This window comes from Coregonus lavaretus (genome assembly GCF_964263955.1).
Source record: "Coregonus lavaretus genome assembly, contig: HAP1_SCAFFOLD_1296, whole genome shotgun sequence".
Classification (NCBI taxonomy): Eukaryota; Metazoa; Chordata; class Actinopteri; order Salmoniformes; family Salmonidae; genus Coregonus; species Coregonus lavaretus.
The window spans coordinates 1-18617 of record NW_028163781.1 but is presented as its reverse complement, the minus strand read 5'-3'; positions in this window follow the sequence as shown (position 1 = coordinate 18617).

Sequence of the window (18617 nt, the reverse complement as noted above, 5' to 3'; positions counted from 1 at the left end):
CACTGCTAAAGCTAACTCTCTCTACTCTGCTCTTGTCCTTCTAGACCTGTCTGCTGCCTTTGATACTGTGAACCATCAGATCCTCCTCTCCACCCTCTCCGAGTTGGGCATCTCCGGCGTGGCTCACTCTTGGATTGCGTCCTACCTGACAGGTCGCTCCTACAAAGTTGCGTGGCGAGAATCTGTCTCCGCACCACGTGCTCTCACCACTGGTGTCCCCCAGGGCTCAGTTCTAGGCCCTCTCCTATTCTCGCTATACACCAAGTCACTTGGCTCTGTCATATCCTCACATGGCCTCTCCTATCATTGCTACGCAGACGACACACAACTAATCTTCTCCTTTCCCCCTTCTGATAACCAGGTGGCGAATCGCATCTCTGCATGTCTGGCAGACATATCAGTGTGGATGACGGATCACCACCTCATACTGAACCTCGGCAAGACGGAGCTGCTCTTCCTCCCGGGGAAGGACTGCCCGTTCCATGATCTCGCCATCACGGTTGACAACTCCGTTGTGTCCTCCTCCTAGACTGCAAAGAGCCTTGGCGTGACCCTGGACAACACCCTGTCGTTCTCTGCTAACATCAAGGCGGTGACCCGATCCTGTAGGTTCATGCTCTACCTCATTCGGAGAGTACGACCCTGCCTTACACAGGAAGCGGCACAGGTCCTAATCCAGGCACTTGTCATCTCCCGTCTGGATTACTGCAACTCGCTGTTGGCTGGGCTCCCTGCCTGTGCCATTAAACCCCTACAACTCATCCAGAATGCCGCAGCCCGTCTGGTGTTCAACCTTCCCAAGTTCTCTCACGTCACCCCGCTCCTCCGCACACTCCACTGGCTTGCAGTTGAAGCTCGCATCTGCTACAAGACCATGGTGCTTGCCTACGGAGCTGTGAGGGGAACGGCACCTCCGTACCTTCAGGCTCTGATCAGTCCCTACACCCAAATGAGGGCATTGCGTTCATCCACCTCTGGCCTGCTGGCCCCCCTACCTCTGCGGAAGCACAGTTCCCGCTCAGCCCAGTCTAAACTGTTCGCTGCTCTGGCACCCCAATGGTGGAACAAGCTCCCTCACGACGCCAGGACAGCGGAGTCACTCACCACCTTCCGGAGACACTTGAAACCCCACCTCTTTAAGGAATACCTGGGATAGGATAAAGTAATCCTTCTACCCCCCCTTAAAAGAATCATATTGTAAAGTGGTTATCCCACTAGCTATAAGGTGAATGCACCAATTTGTAAGTCGCTCTGGATGAGTGTCTGCTAAATGACGTAAATGTAAATGTAAATGTAATTAATAACTTTACCATGCTCAAAGGGATATTCAATGTCTGCTTTTGTTTTTTACCCATCTACCAATAGGTGCCCTTCTTTGCAAGGCATTGAAAAACCTCCCTGGTCTTTGTGGTTGAATCTGTGTTTGAAATTCACTGCTCGACTGAGGGATGTTACAGATAATTGTATGTGTGGGGTACAGAGATGAGGTAGTCATTCAAAAATATTTTTTTACACTTTTATTGCACACACAGAGTCTATGCAATTTATTAGTGACCTGTTAAGCCCATTCTTACTCCTGAACTTATTTAGGCTTGCCGTAACAAAGAGTTTGAATACTTATTGACTCCAGACATTTCAGCTATTACATTTTTATGAATTTGTAACAATTTTGAAAAACATAATTCAACTTTGACATTATGTAGGCCGCTGACATAAAATCTCAATTTAATGCATTTTAAATTCAGGCTGAAACACAACAAAATGTGTAAAAATCAAGGGGTGTGAATACTTTCTGAAGGCACTGTACCTCTACCCATCTTCCTAACAACTTTGTCAATATGACTTGACCATGATAACTGACCATCCAATGTTACTCGTAGGAGTTCAGCTTCTTCAACTAGGTCTAAGAGAATGCTTTGAACCAAATACAATTATTTTGGTTTTAGTTTATTGTTAATGACCCATTCTGACACTAACTGTAACTCCTTACTTGGAGTCTCAGTGAGCTCACTGTAGTTGCTGAAGAGAAGTGTGTGCAATCATCAGCATACATAGTCATTTTAGCTTCTTGTAAGATAAGTGGCAAATCATTTGTAAAAATAGAGAAGAGTAACAGCCCAAGGGATACCCCACTGTACATGATGTTACATTTTAGTAATTTAGCAGATGTTCTTATCCAGAGCGACTTACATTATTGAGGTCAAACATTGTTCATACTGGTTCCACTTGGGAATCGAACCCACAACACTGGCATTGCAAGTGCCATGCTCTACCAACTGAGCTACATGGGACATGTTATTGAAGCTTCTATCAAATAACACTTATTTTGGATAGGTAACTCTCCAACAGTGGAGGCTCCTCAGAGAAGGAAGGGGAGGACCATCCTCCTCAGTGAATTTCATAAAAATTGTAGAACATTTAAAAAGTTATCCTTTTTAGATAAAACTATACTAAATATATTCACATGTCACCAAATGAGGCTCATGGTTCTCACCCCCTTCCATAGACTTACACAGTAATTATGACAACTTCCGGAGGAGGTCCTCCAGCCTATCAGAGCTCTTGCAGCATGAACTGACATGTTGTCCACAAACGAAACGATCAGAGAATTAATCTAGTACTGAAAGCACAAGCTACAGCTAGCTATTTGAGTAGTTGACTCAGAGAGAGAAAGATAATAGTTTAACAGTTTTTAACAAATTCATTTCTTCCAAAATGAAGGAGAAGCAATAGAACGATAGAGAGAGATTTCGTCATTGTTTTTCACTTTCAGTTTCACTTACTTAGCTAGAAAACTAGCTAGTTTAGCCTACTCAAACACCCAGCTCAATCAGAGGGATACTATGTTAGCTAGCTGGCTATGACTATCCAACACAACACTAGAACTCTTCGAAGTCAAGTTAAGCTTTTGGTTTTACTAATTTATTGCCACTGGGGCCCGCTGGTGTAAGTGCTAAACTGCTTACTGACTACAACATTACTGCATGATTGTAGCGGGTTTACTAAAGGATTAGTTTTATTAGCTATGTTGACTATGATGTTACTTTAGCTAATATGGTGACAACGATGTAGGCTGTGTGTAGCGGTTGTAGGCTGTGTGTAGCGGTCATGATGTGGTTTGGAAAGTTTTTTTTGCCTGGTCACATACAGCTGATGTGAAGTCCACAAGCGAAGGGAAAAGGTGAGAGGAGGAGAGCGCATAGATGGGAGAAGGAATACAACGTGGCTGTTAAGCGTGATCAGAGGTATATTCATTTGGCCAATTCTGTTGAAAAACGTTTCTTAAACGGAAGCAAACTCTCGTTTGCAACTGTTGGACTAATGATTGCACCCCAAGAGTGTGCAAGGCGGTATTGAATGTGTCACTGTCTTTCAATGTGTCACTGTCTGTCACCTCAACATTTTCTCTGGACCTGTGTGCACCTACATTATAAACTTTCATTCATAGGCTAGGTTGTAGCAACCATGATGGGTATAGGGAAAATTTGAGCATCATGTAGTAGCCTAAACCTATCGCTGTTACATTGAACTGGGTGAATGGAATATGAATGACAGTCATCCAATATGCTGTAATAGAAATAAGGCCATGTATATGAAAAACAAAAAAATCGTCCTCCCTCATCTTAAACGTCACTGACCGCCACTGCTCTCCAACCATGTGATGGCAGGTGATGTAAAACCATAACAAGTGAGTTTTTATACTAACAATTAATGATCAAAAACAGCAAAGGCTGCACTGAAATCCAACAATACAGCTCCAACTATCATCTTATTATCCATTTAGCCAATCATCAGTCATCTGAGTCAGTGCAGTACAAGTTGAGTGCCCTTCCCTATATGCATGCTGAAAGTCAGTAGTTAACATGTGCTTTGAAAAATTGCATTGTATTTGTTCAAACACAAATTTCTCCATCCGTTTACTAAGAACAGACAGCAATGTGGAGAATGTGATAGCAGTAAATGACTGGTATAGTCAGTGTGTGTGGGGGAATAGTTTAATCAATTTGTTTGTCCGTCACCTTTTGGAGTGGCTGCCCATCCCTTACTTCAAAGCAAACTTTAGTGAGTTACGGGATTTCAAAACCAAAAACAACCTCTGAAAAAGAGGAAAAATAAAAAGGAGACAGACACACAGAGACACAGACACACAGAGACACAGAGACACACAGAGACACAGAGACACAGAGACACAGAGACACACAGAGACACAGAGACTAACAGAGATACAGAAACACAGAGACACACAGAAACACAGAGACACACAGAGACACAGAGACACACAGAGACACAGAGACACAGAGACACACAGAGACACACAGAGACACAGACACACAGACACACAGAGACACAGACTCACACAGAGACACATACCCACAGACACAGAGACACAGAGACACAGAGCGGAGGGAAGGATTAAGCTGTTTAGGAGAGAAATGATACAGACCTCAGAGAAGGTGAAGGGTGTCGAGGAGAGGGTGGAATATCACAGAGGGGATGGAAGAGAAGGAAGGAAGGGAAAGAGGGGAGGGAGATGCAGGCGGGACGGCAGAGAGAAGAGAAGAAAGGAGGAGAGGGAGCGGTTGACTAACGCAGTGATAACATTTCACCACACAGCTGAAGGTGAACCGTCATCACCTTAACAAAAGCCAGCGGGAGCCTGTCTTTCCATGTGTCTGTCCATGTGGGAGTTTGTCAGCACAGTGTGAGATTATTGCAATGGGTGAGAAGAATGACGTAATTCGACCTGTGATGGCAGGTGTGTGCGTGTGTGTGTGTGCATGTCTTGAGTGATGTTGTAAACTAAACTCTAATGTCCTTTTCCACTTCAATACATTTGGGAAACTGGCATTAAAGTGTGTGTGGCAAAGGACTATAATGCTATAACGCCATTATTATATTCATATCCTACATATCCACTCCATGTTGTGCATATGGTGTTTTGTTTATAGCCTACTTTCAGCAAACAATTATACACTATATATACAAAAGTATATGGACACCCCTTCAAATTAGTGGATTCGGCTATTTCAGCCACACCTGTTGCTGACAGGTGACGAGCACACAGCCATGCAATCTCCATAGACAAACATTAGCAGTAGAATGGACTTACTGAAGAGCTCAGCGACTTTCAACGTGGCACTGTCATAGGATGCCACCTTTCCAAAGAGTCAGTTCGTCAAATTTATGCCCTGCTAGAGCTGCCCCGGTCAACTGTAAGTGCTGTTATTGTGAAGTGAAAATGTCTAGGAGAAACAAAGGCGCAGCTGCGAAGTGGTAGGCCACACAAGCTCACAGAACAGGACTACTGAGTGCTGAAGCGCGTAGCCCGTAAAACTCGTCTGTCTTCGGTTGCAACACTCACTACCGAGTTCCAAACTGCCCCTGGAAGCAACGTCAGCACATGAGCTTCATGAAATCGTTGGTAGCTTCATGAAATTGATTTCCATGGCAGAGCAGCCGCACACAAGCCTTAGATCACCATGCGCAATGCCAAGTGTCGGCTGGAGTGGTGTAAAGCTTGCCGCCATTGAACTTTGGAGCAGTGGAAATGCGTTATAATAATAATATAATATGCCATTTAGCAGAAGCTTTTATCCAAAGCGACTTACAGTCATGCGTGCATACATATTTTTTTGTTTATGGGTGGTCCCTGGGATCGAACCCACTACCTTGGCGTTACAAGCACCGTGCTCTACCAGCTGAGCTACAGAGGTCTCTGGAGTGACGAATCACGCTTCACCATTTGGCAGTCCGATGGACGAATCTGGGTTTGGCGGATGCCAGGAGAATGCTACCTGCCATAATGCATAGTGCCAACTGTAAAGTTTGGTGGAATAATGGTCTGGGGCTATTTTTCATGGTTCGGGCTCCTTAGTTCCAGTGAAGGGAAATCTTAATGCCACAGCATGCAATGACATTCTAGACAATGCTGTGCTTCCGACTTTGTGGCAACAGTTTGGGGAAGGCCCTTTCCTGTTTCAGCATGACAGTGCCCCCGTACACAAAGCGAGGTCCATACAGAAATGGTTTGTAGAGATCGGTGTGGAAGAACTTGACTGGCCTGCACAGAGCCCTGACCTCAACCCTATCGACCCCTTTGGGATGAATTGTAATGCCGACTGCGAGCCAGGCCTAATTGCCCAACATCAGTGCCTGACCTCACTACTGCTCTTGTGGGCGGCAGGTAGCTTAGTGGTTAAGAGCGTTGTGCCAGTAACCGAAAGGTCGCTGGTTCTAATCCCCGAGCCGACTACGTGAAAAATCTGTTGATGTGCCCTTGAGCAAGGCACTTAACCTTAATTGCTCCTGTAATTCATTCTGGATAAGAGTGTCTGCTAAAATGTAAATGGAAGCAAGTCCCCGCAGCAATGTTCCAACATCTAGTAGACTGCCTTACCAGAAGAGTGGAGGCTGTTATAACAGCAAAGAGGGGACCAACTCCATATTAATGCCCATGACTTTAGAATGAGATGTTTGACGAGCACGTGTCCACATACTTTTGGTCATGTAGTGTACACTTCACACTCCCAACCGTATGTGCCGCCATCTGTAATTATTTAATGAATTAGATGAAGCACATGTTTTCCCCCAGGGCACTCTATAAGAACGCATGTTATAGAAAGCAAATAGAAAATGATGTCCTTCTGCAGTAGACTGTATATGTTTGTGTTCTGGAACCTACAGAGCCATCCATCCATCATTAGTGATGTCAGAGACTGTGTGTTTCCATCTGTCACTCCAGGCCATTTGAATACGGCTACATTCTAGAACCATGACATTTCCCTATCCAGTTCTGTTGCTGTTCTGTAGTAAGCACTCCTGTTTGTAAAATTGCCCATTGCCCCTGACTATTTCATTATTTCACTGCTTGTGTGTGTGTGTTTGTGTGTGTGTTTTGAGTGTGTGCGTGTTCCCGGTACCCCATTGCCTGGAGCTAGACAGTCATCCCTCTCTGAAGTGTTAAAAAACAGGCGTTTGAAAGCGGAGGCATGGAATTCACTGCGCGGTTTTCGGACGAGTGCCACGGACCACAGGATTATGATTGCTACAGGGTTGTTTTGCTACACTTTGACACTGAGAAACAAACCCCAGCAGTATGCCTTGAGCAAGGCAAAACAGTACAGGAATAAGACCCAACTCACAACATATTAATTACATTTCTGGTACAACTATGTAGAAAACAAAACAAATCTTAAACTGTCCAAGATGCCAAAAATAAATAGAACATTTTATGAAAGAGACAGTATTTGATTGGCTAAGAAATCATGGTCATGCAATACATTGACTAGTGGATGTAAAAGCTGTAATACACTTGTACAATCTATCTCTAAGACAAGACAAGATAATAACAGAAAGAAAAATATCATAGCCATGGTACACACAGAGACAGTAATCAATAAAACCAGAAGTGTATTTCAGGGCATTTCTCTATTCCCTTATCTACAGTCTGAAGAGAAGAATAGAAGGATGCGGAAGAAAGAAAGAGAAAAGTAGTTAGTACCTAGAGAGATATCGATGGGATCTGTAAGAAAGAGAAACATCCACGATCAGACCTCACCGTCCCCAACAACCCCCTCTCTCCCCTGGATTCTGCTCTCAGTCTGGGGTGGGTCAATGTCGCCACCTGTGGATCCTGGGGCCCTGGGCCTATTCACTCTGGGCAGGGTCGATGTGGCTACACCAAAGAACAGAGCCTGGAGACTGGGGAGGGCAGTCAATGTAAAATCAATGTAGCACCCCCCTGGTCGCAGGTCAGACACTGGGGATGTTCGGGTCGATGTTGCCTCGCTAATGCATCAGGCTGGGTGGGTGAATGGGTGCTCAGTAGTCCCTTTGTGGTAGTTTGGGGGTTGTTCTTCTATTCTCTACTTATAGTACTGTTTGACAGACAGTAGGCATAGCTAGCTACACATTCTATCGTCCCAAATAATCTTAGCAAATCAGCAACCAATATATCTCAGCAACTAATACATGTTTGTTTATCAGATGACTTCACTATCCTTAACCTATTTGTATTGTGGTTAATGAGGTATGAGAGCATTATTACATTTTTCCCAGATTCTATTCTATTATTTGGACTATTTGGTCATCATGAGCATTTTCCCATTCTTTAGTAGTGTGTGAAGCGGACTGTTGTGAAGCGGAGTGTTTTCATTCAGGGTTGATGTCGCTCAGTGGTATCTCTTATGCCAGACAGACACTGTCCGTGATTGAGCTGTCCAGATTGAGCTGTCCAGACAGACTTGATCAAACACAACTCAATAAATTATACCTTCCTCCGTATTCAGAATGTGGAGAGAGAGAGAGAGAGAGAGAGAGAGAGAGAGAGAGAGAGAGAGAGAGAGAGAGAGAGAGAGAGAGAGAGAATAATCAGTCAGTGTAAACTACACTAAACCTAATGCAGCTCTGCTGTGTGGCCCAATGCCCACGTCATTAGTCTGCAGAGAGAGCAAAGGCCTGTTTGCCAGCTAAGGGGAATTAACTAGCTCCTTAGCCCATAATCAAACAGTCCAATGGAATTATTTATCTTACCGAGCCCAACCTGACAAATAGATTTTTTGTTGTTTTCTTCTTTCTTTTTTGGTGATCCTTCTTCTTCCTCTTGAATTTACTGTTTGCTGTGACCGCATGCACAACATTCAGTCCCTTGTATTTTCAAGCGATTTCTAAGTAAATTCATGTAATTTCCAAGTGTGTGAATTGCCTTATAAACAGGCAGCTAGGAAGACTTACTGTAAGCTACATGTTGTTGTGATGCACTCACTTATTGTAGACACATTTGTTCATCCCCTTACTGTCATGGATCCCACAGTCCCCTATTGATGGTCTGTATATGTTGAAACTATCATCAAACTATCAACAGCAACTTTGTTGACATGCAACAACTTGCTAGGGTTAGGGTTAGTGTCAGGGTTACTTGATAGTTCAGTAGCTTATTGACAGTTAGTTGTAAATAAAGTATTAATGTCTGTCTGCTTTGGGTCTCCTATGAACTATGCCAGCAGGTCTACAGAGGACAAGGCAGAGTTGTCAATCATATAGTATGTGGATCATAGCTAAGGCCTTAGGAATAAACACGGCAGGTCTTATCTAGACCACTGGAGTCTGCATACAATGAGAGAAGCAGCCGAGAACGCTGTTGTTGCCTAATGCCCCAACACCCCAACGCCGCTGTTCCTATAGCCTCTGATCTCTCAGGGAGACACTGAGCAATGTGTTCTCTTTCAGCCTCCCTCTTCCGCTCACCTCTCCGCTCTCCTCGTTGCAGAAACTCACACAACGTTGGTGCTATTTAGGGACTTTGCTAAGTGCCCTGTCAGAACTTCTCATCTGAGTAGCGAGGCTATAGGGGGCATGGTTATCCTTGCCTCAGAGAGTTCCACAATGCGTGTTTCTTTCTTATCATGCTCTGTCAGACTAGAGTTGGCCTTTGTTCCTGAACTACTGTACATCTGGAAAACAAACAAGGAAACAACAACAAACTGGGAATACAACAGCAACACACAAGATCATGCATTGATCGTCTAACAGTGTGTGACAGCAACTCTGCTTTAATTTCTTAATGAAGATAAACTTTGCAGACAAAACGTATAAACACACACACAGACACACCACACCACACCACACAATCCAAATTAAAGTCAATAGTGTAACACATGAAGTGCCAGTGACTTCATTGCTTCTCCTAGAAGGTCGACTTAGCAGCTGGCTTTAGTAGAGATGATCTGGGCTTGATAATGACGACACCATCACAGACAAATCAATAGAGCTGATGATACAACCGCAGCTCAACTAAACAAATGATGTTTGTGCTGCTAACCAAAGCCTGTCTTCTATCTGGCTACAGTAGAAGTATCTCAGCAGACAGACCACACTCTCTCTCTCTCGCAGTCTCCCTCTCCCTCTCTCACTCTCGTGCTCTCTCTCTCTCTTTCTCTCTCTCTTGCAGTCTCTCTCTCTCTCTCTCTCTCTCTCTCTCTCTCTCTCTCTCTCTCTCTCTCTCTCTCTTCCTTCCCACAGAGGGTTTTGCATCATCTTTCGACTATTACGAAGATGAGTTCTTCACTTCTCAATTCAGCCTGGTCACGTCACTTAAGATGTGAACTTTTACAATTTCAGCAGTTCACATTCAGCTCCGGGCCTTATCTGAAATTAAAAAAGCCCCCGTCTCTCCACGGCTTTGAAGTTTTTGTAAGCCACTCAAATAGTTTCCATTCGGAGAATGTGGAAGCTAAATGAAGGCTTTGATTTCCGGCGTCGGCTTTGCCTGTCACATTGTGTTACGTGCCGGATGATCTAAAGAGGAAAATGGAACGACATCGCCATGCTGTCAGACGGCCCCACCCCTCCGTTCTAAGTTCCAAACATTTACTCAAACCGTCATTGGCTGATGCAAAAGCCACATGACAAAGAACCTAAAGGACTAAGGAAGAGTGTAGTGTGTAGACCAGGGGTTAGAGCACAATGCAATTCTCTGACAGCATGTGATGATTAACTGTGGTCTATCATTTTCTAGCGGGTATCTTACATCTGAGCGAAAGGAAATAGAGATGTTTTGTAGTGTGTTTCTCTCCCTTCATCCAAACACATCAAATGAAGACGAAGGAATCTAATCTAACAGAGCTGTCTGAAGCTGTTACTCAGTTGACTTCACTCTGAGCAGGTGTGCTTGCAGGGTCTGTTTACCAGTCAGCCATAACAAGTCCAATTGCTTAAATCCCTATATTTTTGTGTCGTGTCACTTATTTTGATCTACAGTACACTTTACCATGTCCAACTCAAACTGGGACAGTGAGAGGCCAATGAACACTAAACACGCAGAGATGTGAAAAATCTGTTGGCTATGGAAAAAAGACTGTCCGGCAGATAACAATAGAGAAGAGAGGAGAGGAGAAGGAGAGCAGAGGAGAAGAGAAAAGAAGAGAAGGAGAGAAGGGAAGTGAAGGGAAGAGAAGAGAAGAGAAGAGAAGGAGAAATGGAAAAGGTAAAGCGCTGGCCCAGCAGCAGTATTCTCTCTGTGAGGTCAGAGGGATAAGAACTGTGCATTTGTCTTCTATGTGTGCCAGTTGACTACCAATCGAACGCGAGGACCCTGAACACAAAGGGGCCGGTCAAGAACATTTCACAGTTCACACCAGCCTTTATCACCATGCTGAACACAGGGAACACAACAACAACAACAAAGCATCAAGACAACTGAGAGAGAGAGAGGGCTGGGAGGGAAGCTGGGCTGGGGATGTGACGTTTATAAACTGGAACATAAGTTTGTAAGCTGGAACATTAGGGGCATTAACTTGCCGACAAAAGTAAACAAAATACTAAGTCACCTCTTAATTATGTGATTATTTGAGAGCTTAATTGTATGTGAGATGTTTTTATATACTTGTGTGTGAATGATAACATTCTTACAGTATATTTGCTTTAGCTAGATGGATAGCACAGTTGGAGAAGTCTCCCCTATGGTCTGGTCAACAGGGGAGGAGGGGAACCAGTCCAAACCTCAAGGACAAAGGGACTCACTCATTATCATTAGCTGCTGCTTCTGGCACTGAAGTCAGAGGCCACTGTGGCACCATGCCACCCATGAACAGTAGGAGGCACCAGTCTGTGATTGTCTCAGAGACTGGATTAGGGGGAGGGGAACTGGGCTGGGGGACAGTGGTTTCAATAGGAATACTACAGAGTATCCCATCCGCTCCTAAAGTTGGGTTGTCGCCCTGATTTGGGGGGCGGAAATGTTCTGGCAGTCTTTTCTAGTCTAACTGCCTCTCTCTCTCTCTCTCTCTCTCTCTCTCTCTCTCTCTCTCTCTCTCTCTCTCTCTCTCTCTCTCTCTCTCTCTCTCTCTCTCTCTCTCTCTCTAACTGTTTGGCTGGATAGAGGATAGAGTCATGGAGCGGTTATAGTATCGAATCCAGACACATCCGGGGAGATGAAGTAAACAGCATTTGTGATGGGATATTAGCTCAAGCTGTTCCCTCATTTGGAATGTCTGTTTCATTTCATGGCTGACATTTGAGAGCTGCGGATGGAGGTGTACTGTATTACAGAGGGAGGAAGTGAGAGAGAGAGAGATTCCACCTTGGCTCTGCATTGTTGGTGGGAATCTAATCATATCTGACATCTGTCAGTCACACTTTGATGATCCGCTACCAAATGGAAAAGCATCTGGCGGGGGGATGTATGAACACCCAGGTAATGGAGAATAAATGGAGCTGATTTACCTCAGGGGGCTATTGGGAGCCAAACTCCGCTTGGAGGGAAGACTGCACATAAGACTTTGTAATGACATTCAGAGCAACTCACACATTCACATTTATGGCCTCTTTATCTCCTGGGGACATAAAATGGCACAGAATGCGTTTGGAGTATTTCCCTGTTCCTGTCTCCTTGTGATGGTTAACGTCTGATGAAAATGACATTCATATGGATATTTATTAAGATCCATTGCATTTCTGAGCACCAATGTGAAAAATAGCAGAGTTGTTTGGGAGGGAGTGCTAAGATGATTTGTGAGTGTTTGGCCTTAGAATGAGGCTGCCACTCTGTCTGTTTTTGCCAGTCAGAAAAGGTATGTTTGGGTCTGTCTACCTCTTAAATGTAGACTGTATCTCTGCCAACTCTCTCTAGCTCCTCAGCTCACCGTGAAACTCCCAGTTGGAGAGTGTGAAGGGGTAACGATCAACACACTCGGTGAGAGAGATACTCAGAGAGAGAGCGAGAGAGAGAGAGATGCGAGAGCAAGAGAGAGAGCGAGAGAGAGAGAGAGAGAGAGAGAGAGAGAGAGAGATGCGAGAGAGAGATGTGAGAGCAAGAGAGAGAGCGAGAGAGAGAGAGAGAGAGAGAGAGAGAGAGAGAGAGAAAGAAATGAAGGAAGGTAGGAAGGAAAGAAGGAAGGAAGGAAGGAAGGAAGGAAGGAAGGAAGGAAGGAAGGAAGGAAGGAAGGAAGGAAGAAAGAAAGAAAGAAAGAAAGAAAGAAAGAAAGAAAGAAAGAAAGAAAGAAAGAAAGAAAGAAAGAAAGAAAGAAAGAAAGAAAGAAAGAAAGAAAGAAAGAAAGAAAGAAAGAAAGAAAGAAAGAAAGAAAGAAAGAAAGAAAGAGAAAATAAAGAAAATAAATGAGTGAGTGAGGGAAGTGAGAGGCATACTAAGAGAAATCAACACCCTCTCCTTCGCTCTCTCACCCCCTTTCTCTATCCATTGTCCCTCTTCCTCTCTTCCTCTCAGCATCCTTTCTCCAGAATCTAATGAATGCTCCTGCTGGGACAATCAATCTTTAGTCACTCCTCCCTTCCTCCCTCCTTCCCTCCTTCCCTTTTTCTCTCCCTCCCACTGGCCGCCAGCAAAACGACTCAATTGGCACTAAGATATGCTAATTGTATTCCTCCAATGATTACGCTGACCTCCCTGACCTCTGAAAAACAGACCCTTGCCTAAAAAAGAGACTGATGGTGAGAGAGGAAAAAAGTGTCTGTTTCACTCACTGCAGTGCCCACAACGTCTCTGTGTGTGTGAGTGCTCATCATGAAGGGTTTTTGTGATTCCACATATAAGGCTGGAGGGAGCTGGACATACCTGTTTTAGTAATGGCCATGCAGGTGGATTTGTCATTTTGACTGGAGCCGCATTCCCAGATGATTCCTGCGCCATCACTAGATGGCAGTGTGACGCCAGCCTTTCCTGATCATGCCCCCCCATCCTCCTCCTCTCGTTCCTCTCCCCTCCTCCCCAGCGCTCCGTGTGGAAGCTGCACCAGTTCATTTAATGGAATGTCAAGAAATGGCTGCCTTTCTCTGCACTGTTTGAAATACAGAGTGAGTTTAAAGAAAGTGTTCCTCAGTCTAAAGCAGTGTTCCTTCAGTGTTTTGGAGGTTGTTCCTACTTTGCTTTCAACTACTTGGAAATCAGGTGTGTCAAGTTTTTTTGTTTTATTTAAGTAAAGCTGTAGCTTGGGTATGCACTCTTAGAAAAAAGGGTTCCAAAATGGTACTTCGGCTGTCCCCAAAGGATAAGGATTGGAAAGGGTTCTACATGGAACTCAAAAGATGTTCTACCTGGAACCAAAAGGTTTCTACCTGGAACCAAAAAGGGTTCTTCAAAGGGCTGTGGGGACAGCCGAAGAACCCTTTTAGGTTCTAGATAGCACTTTTTTTTCTAAGATTTTAGCTGCAATGTTGTTCACTCCTCTGGTGAGGAAAATATAATACATTTTCTGGAAATATTGAGAACAGAACACTGAGTCTGGGGTGTATGTGTGTGTGTGTGTGTGTGTGTGTCTACATTACATTTCTTACTACCCGTGAATGTTATCAATTCTATCAGTGTGGTTTTGTCATATGATTCTATTTGCCCACACACAATTGTCTTCATGTAATAATATTTATGCTGATGTCAATTTATATCACTCTTCTCCTCCATCATATTCCATTGAATTGCCCTTGCCACGGAGGACAATGATTTGGGCAAGATTGAGAATGACCAATATAATGTTATTTACATGGGGAATACAATCTTCCCAGCTCTGCAGATTTTGCTGCGAAGAGACAGAATCATTAGATCATTTGTTTTGGCACTGTCCATTTGTAGCTTGTTTTTGGACACAGGTCCAGGAATGGCTAAAGGATTGCAATATTTACCTGGAGCTAACCCTGCAGATAGCACTACTGTGTGATCTGAAAAGTCATAGTCAATCGAGCAATAATATAATAATACTTTTAGCAAAAATGTTTATTTTCAATTTACAATCTGTAGAAACAATGAGAATAGAAGGGTTCAGAACTTTTGTAAAACATCACAATACAGTTGAAAAATATATGGCAAATATAAATCCAATATGGATGGTGTTAAGAGATAGATGGGAGGTGTTGAGTGAAGTTGAAGGATGGGACTAATAACAACTAACAACAACTAATAACAACAAGAAAACTAATGTAAAGCATACTGTGTCCATAATAAGTATATAGGTTATAGGTTGAGAGCTTTTGTGAAAGAGCACAGTTAGAAAGATATGGCATATAGAAGCAAACTGGATGGACATCATGAAAATGATCGGAGAAGGTTGAGGGTAGAGGAAGTTCAGGAGTAAAAAATAAATAAATAGAATTATTGTAGAAATGACTGTGTCCATAAAATGTATATAGTATGTATAAGCTGGAAGTAGAGGCCTAATCGTGGTTGTTCACTAGTTTACTCCAATTAGGAAAGGGGTGGTGGTGTTGTAAAGTAATAAAGGGAAATATATTTTTAAAAAGTGTGTGTGTATGTGTATGTGTATGTGTATGTATGTATATGTTCATATACATATATATATATATATATATATATATATATATATATATATATATGAGAGAGAAAAAAATATGGGGGATTGGAAGTGATGCAGACAATTGCATTGATGGAAGTTACAATCTATCTGCAATATTAAAGCTGATCTACCCCCTAAAAATAAAATAAAATAAAAATTAAAAAATTAAAAAAGATTGAGAATGACCCAACATAATAGTCCTGTCACTGGCGTCAATCATATACACACAAATGCACACAGGCACAGAATGGTGGACACATACACATTTGCCTGCTCTTTTATTTTCAAACCTCTGAATATTTTAATGCCTGCTAATGTAAACAGAATTCATTCCAGACTATGATATTATCCTTTATTTAATCTGGATTTCATCATGGATGTTATTTGTTGCAGTGAGACTGCGGAGAGGAGTAGAAGGCACTCAAGAAACATGAGACAAGAAAGGAGTCGTCGCATATGGATGGAATAGTCACAACTCTAAAATCTATGATCTAATTCAAGTTAAAAACATGACGCTTTGGCCGTCATCATGGCCTGCATCGTGAAGTGTTCTTCAGAATTGAAGTGCAACATTCTCAATTGAACTTGGGCTTCTCTTAGGCGGATGTATGTAGGCCTACCATTGCAGACTATTGTCCCTGAAACACAGATTGTCATTGTAACCAGAGTCCTGTTGGGAACAATTCTCAATCTTTACCCAGGGTGCTTTGCTGCCAGATCGATGGCATCCTTTGTGCCTGGTTGTGTATAGTTTCCTCCTGGAGGGCCTCTATAGGAGCCTATTGTCTCTGTCTGCTGTCCTCTATGGGTTAATATCACAAGCTATGATCTGTTGCTGGTGTGTATCACTGCCCAACCACTGCATGGTGGACTCACTGTGAACCTTGCTGTGTGTGTGTGTGTGTGTGTGTGTGTGTGTGTGTGTGTGTGTGTGTGTGTGTGTGTGTGTGTGTGTGTGTGTGTTTCTGTGTGTGTGTGTGTGTGTGTGTGTGTCTGTGTGTGTGTGTGTATGTGTGTGTGTCTGTGTGTGTGTGTCTGTGTGTGTCTGTGTGTGCGTATGTCTGTGTCTATGTCTGTGTGTGTGTGTGTGTGTGTGTGTCTGTGTCTGTGTGTGCGTGTGTCTGTGTCTATGTCTGTGTGTGTCTGTGTCTGTGTTTGTGTGTGTGTCTGTGGATGGGGACCACAAGAATAGTAAACAAACAGAAATTTGACCAACTGGGGACATTTTATTAGTCCCCATGAGGTCAAATGCTATTTCTAGGGGATTTAGGGTTAAGGTTTTTATGTTAAGGTTAGGGTTAAGGTTTGGGTTAGGGTTAGGGTAAGGGTAAGAGTATGGGTTAGGGTTAGGGTTAGGATTAGGATTAGGGGTTAGGGCGTGTGTGTGTGTGTGTGTGTGTGTGTGTGTGTGTGTGTGTGTGTGTGTGTGTGTGTGTGTGTGTGTGTGTGTGTGTGTGAGCGTGGTGTGTGTGTGTGTCCTTGGGTCTGTGTAAAGTAAGTATGTATTTTCATGATGAGTGGGTATGTTTGTTTTGTTTGTGTGTTTGTTTGTTAATGTGGGGGCTCATGACACCAGGCCAAACCCTGCTGGAGTTGTCTACATACAGAGAGAGTACAAACAGTCTGTGTGCCCTTTCAGCAACCCCAATATCGTACGTTAAAGTGAAAAAAGGTACAAGACTGACCAGCAATCCCATGTTGAATTACCTATGGCTATGGTAGGGTCAAGGTTAGGGTAAGAGTTATTGGTTATGCTGTAGATGAATGTGTAGCTATGTTGACACGTATGCTTCCTGTGACACAATGTGCCAATCAAAACACTCAATGGCTGCCCACCATGTGAATAATCATCTCACCAGAAGGCAGCAGGACTGATCCTACAACACTAACCCTCTCTCCTCTAAAATGAGATGATTTATGTTTGTATGATATCAGTCTAATTCCCCTAACGGGCATCATCATGTTCCCATAGATTCTCCTTCAAGAAACTGAGACATCTGTATATGTTTGGTCTGGACACATCTGTCCTTGGCTTTGTGTTGCTGTATTTCCATGTGGCTGCAGGCCAGAGTGTGCTGCTTCTGTTGGCTATCCATGCATGATTTATTCTGCAGATAGGGGCCTTCCCCCTTTTATAGATAAATTGAAACAAATAAAGAAACGCGGAAGCCGGCCGTTGATAGTGCCGTGGTTAAGAAGAGAGTCGATAGAAATTATGAGTTTTTGCAGGACAGGAGTGGGCTTGTAAATGTTTCATGCTTCTTTCTGAAACGCATCGATTTTTATTGTGCTCTATTCATACCTGATTAATTGTGCGTTTCCCTCCTCAAGGGTACAGAGAGCTGGCGTTGGTGCTCTGAGCCATGAGATCGCTGCAAAGCCTTCTGGGATATGAGGGCATCCATGTTGGGTTCATGTTGAGCCAGACAGAGCTGTTAGTTGCAGCTCCTCTGTGAGAATGGCCATACAGTACATACCACTAAAGCCATTATATTTAAGAGGAGATGTGTGTGGTTAGATCTGTGACCTTGTGGACAAGATGACGTCCCTCCCTGTGCTTCACGAATCAATACAGTTATTGCCAGAGAGGACATATAGGGGAAATTTACTAATCAAAGCTGAGAACATGGAAAATAATAGACAAACTAGCGTAATGACAAGATAAAGAGAGATAATGTGAAGTAAAAACTAATGACAAAAACATCCTTAAATTATCCTGCTTTCTAGAGGGAGAAAGCTTTCACATTAGAGGAAAAATGCACAGCAATTAAGCCTCACTGGAAGCCAGTAATCAAGACGGTCCGTGGTTAGAATCATTCTTTCTGTTTTTCTTTCTCCTAGTGTCTCTTCTTTGTTTTAATTGTACAGCGACAATGTCTAGACAACAATCACTGCTTTTAGCTGGGTTGTTTATAGAGAGTGAATGTATTGAGAATCTGACCTTTTCCTTCACATGTACGTACGTACACAGACACACACACCCACACACACAAAAACACACACGCACACACACACACACACACACACACACACACACACACACACACACACACACACACACACACACACACACACACACACACACACACACACACACACACACACACACACACACACACACACACACACATCACACACTCACATACTCACACACACACACACACTCTTATATGTGCCTTTTGTGACAGAGGAGGAGTGAAAAGAGCTTTAGCAGTTTATAATGTGTTTGTTTGGTTTTAATGTGTTGTTCAGAATAGATAAGAATCATTCTGAGCAGAGGTTCTGTTTATCGACCTTGCCAAACGAAGCGTCGGGCAG